Here is a 2,762-nt window from a genome sequence, read left to right on the forward strand (position 1 = left end):
TTTTTATTTTGAGACAGGATCTCTCTGCATTGCCCAGGCTGGAGTGCAGTGGCACGATCCCTGGTCACTGCAGCCTCAACCTCCCTGGGTTCAAGCGATCATCCCACCTCAGCCTTTCTAGTAGCTGGGACTACAGGCAGGGGCGACCACACCCAGTTAATTTTTGTATTTTTATAGAGGTGGAATTTCACCATGTTTTCCAGGCTAGTCTGAAACTCCTAGGCTCAATTGATCCTCCTGCATTGGCCTCCAAAGTGCTAGGATTACAGGCATGAGCCACTGTGCCCAGCCCAAAGTTTAAAAAAAAATTTTTTTTAATGTTTCCTTTTTGATCAGGCCATTTCTAGAGCACTCAGCTTCAGTCTGACTTGAGGTCATTTATATACCTAGATCCATCAGACCATCCTTCTGAACCCTGGCCTGGAGCACATGTTTGTCCGAGGCCAGAGAAGCAGGAAGTTTTGCGACGTGAAAGATTAAGCAAAGCCCAGCCCTTCACAGACCTCCTTTGAATCTGAAGCATGGGGAATTTATGGGCTGGAAATTCTTGACCCAGAAATGTCTCTCTAAACACTGAAGAGGTTGGTTTCCATGACTCCTTTCTTTAGAAGTCAGAGAAGTTGCAGGAATCCCACCGCAGCAAGTGCTGGCTTTCAGTGTGGAGGCTCTGTCCCAGGTCTGCGGAAGCCAACCTTTTCAGTGCTTTGAGATTCAGTCACCGTATTTATTTATTTGGAGATGGAGTCTCACTCTGTTGCCCAGGCTGAAGTACAGTGGGGCGATCTCGACTCACTGCAATCTCTGTCTTTCGGGTTCAAGCGATTCTCCTGCCTCAGCCCCTGGCGTAGCTGAGGTTACAGGCGCGTGCCACCACACCCAGCCAGTTTTTGTATTTTTTTTTTTTTTTTTTAGTAGAGATGGGGTTTTACCATGTTGGCCAGACTGGTCTCGAACTCCTGACCTCAGGTGATCCACCCGCCTCAGCCTCCCAAAGTGCTGGGATTACAGGTGTGAACCATTGTGCCCGACCAGAGACTCAGTCACTTTAAAACAACAAGAAACCAAAACCCCAGTGAAGAAACCCAAGTCCCCGCCTGGTGCTCACCCGTCTATCCTTGCTCTGTGATGAGGATGCTCACTTTGCTCTAAGGGGCCCCCACCTGTCTCCCAAGCTCCAGACCCACATTTCCAGCTGCCTGTCCTGCAGAACATGCCCTCCCTGGTGACCCCAAGGGGCCGCACCTGACAGGACTCTCTGAAGAGCTGTGTTCAGCCCCGGCTCTGATTCTCATTGCGGTGGTCCTTACCTTCGGTTTCTTTTTCAGGAAGATGGGGATACTCCAGGGGCCCCCTTGCAGAAGGGTGGGATGAAGTGCAGTCGTGGGTGTGAATGTGCCCTGTGACTGGGGTGGTGGGCAGCGGCAGGGTCCCCCACAGTCCCCAGGTGTCACCCCCCGCCCTGGGCTCTGTTGGGCTAGTCTTGTCTCCTCCGGGCCATCTCTTTCCTTTCAGGCCCCTCTCACATAGAATCCAAACTTACTCAACAGGTATTTGTTGCGTGCCTACTGTGTGCTGGGCACACGGCTCTTCCCAGTGACTCTGGAACCCACCTCTTCCATTCTGATGCTGCCACTGCTGCCTGGCACGGTGCATTCGTGTTCTAGGGTTGCTGTAATAAGTAAGGCAGACGGGGCAGCTTACACAGAAATTCATGTTCTCAGTTCCAGAGACTGGAAGTCTAAGATCAAGATGCTGGCTAATCAAGATCAAGGGTTCTTTCTGAGCCCTCTCTTCCTAGCTTGCAGATGGCAGTCTTCTCCCTATGTCCTCACATGGGCTTTCCTGTGTGTGTGTGTGTGTGTGTATGTGTCCTAATCTCCTTTTGTGTGTGTGTATGTGTGTGTGTGTGTTAAGAGACAGGGTCGCTCTCTGTTGCCCAGGCTGGAGTCCAGTGGCACGATCATAGCTCACTGCGGCCTCCCGCTCCTGGGCTCAAGTGATCCTCCTGTCTCAGTCTCCCAGATAGCTTGGATCACAGGCATGTGTCACCACACATGGCTTTTTTTTTTTTTTTTTTTTTTCTTGAGACAGAGTCTTACTCTGTCACCAGGCTAGAGTGCAGCGGCATGATCTTGGCTCACTGCAAACTCCACCTCCTGGGTTCAAGCAATTCTCTGCCTCAGCCTCCCCAGTATCTGGGATTACAGGTGCCCACCACCAAGCCCGACTAATTTTTTTTTTTTTTTTTTTTTTAGTAGAGACAGGGTTTCACCACTTGGCCAGGCTGGTCTTGAACTCCTGACCTCGTCGTCCACCTGCCCCGGCCTCCCAAAGTGCTGGGATTACAGGTGTGAGCCACTGCACCTGGCCACCACCTGGCTTATTTTTAAATTTTTTCGGCCGGGCGCGGTGGCTCACGCCTGTAATCCCAGCACTTTGGGAGGCTGAGGCGGGCGGATCACAAGGTCAGGAGATCGAGACCACGGTGAAACCCCGTCTCTACTAAAAACAGAAAAAATTAGCCGGGCGCGGTGGCGGGCGCCTGTAGTCCCAGCTACTCGGGAGGCTGAGGCAGGAGAATGGCGTGAACCCAGGAGGCGGAGCTTGCAGTGAGCCGAGATCCGGCCACTGCACTCCAGCCTGGGCGACAGAGCGAGACTCCGTCTTAAAAAAAAAAAAAAAAAAATTTTCTAGAGACAGGATCTCACTTTGTTTCCCAGGCTGGTCTTGAACTTCTGACCTCACGCCATCCCCCCACCTCA

The sequence above is a fragment of the Theropithecus gelada genome, chromosome 10 (genome assembly GCF_003255815.1).
Source record: "Theropithecus gelada isolate Dixy chromosome 10, Tgel_1.0, whole genome shotgun sequence".
Lineage (NCBI taxonomy): Eukaryota > Metazoa > Chordata > Mammalia > Primates > Cercopithecidae > Theropithecus > Theropithecus gelada.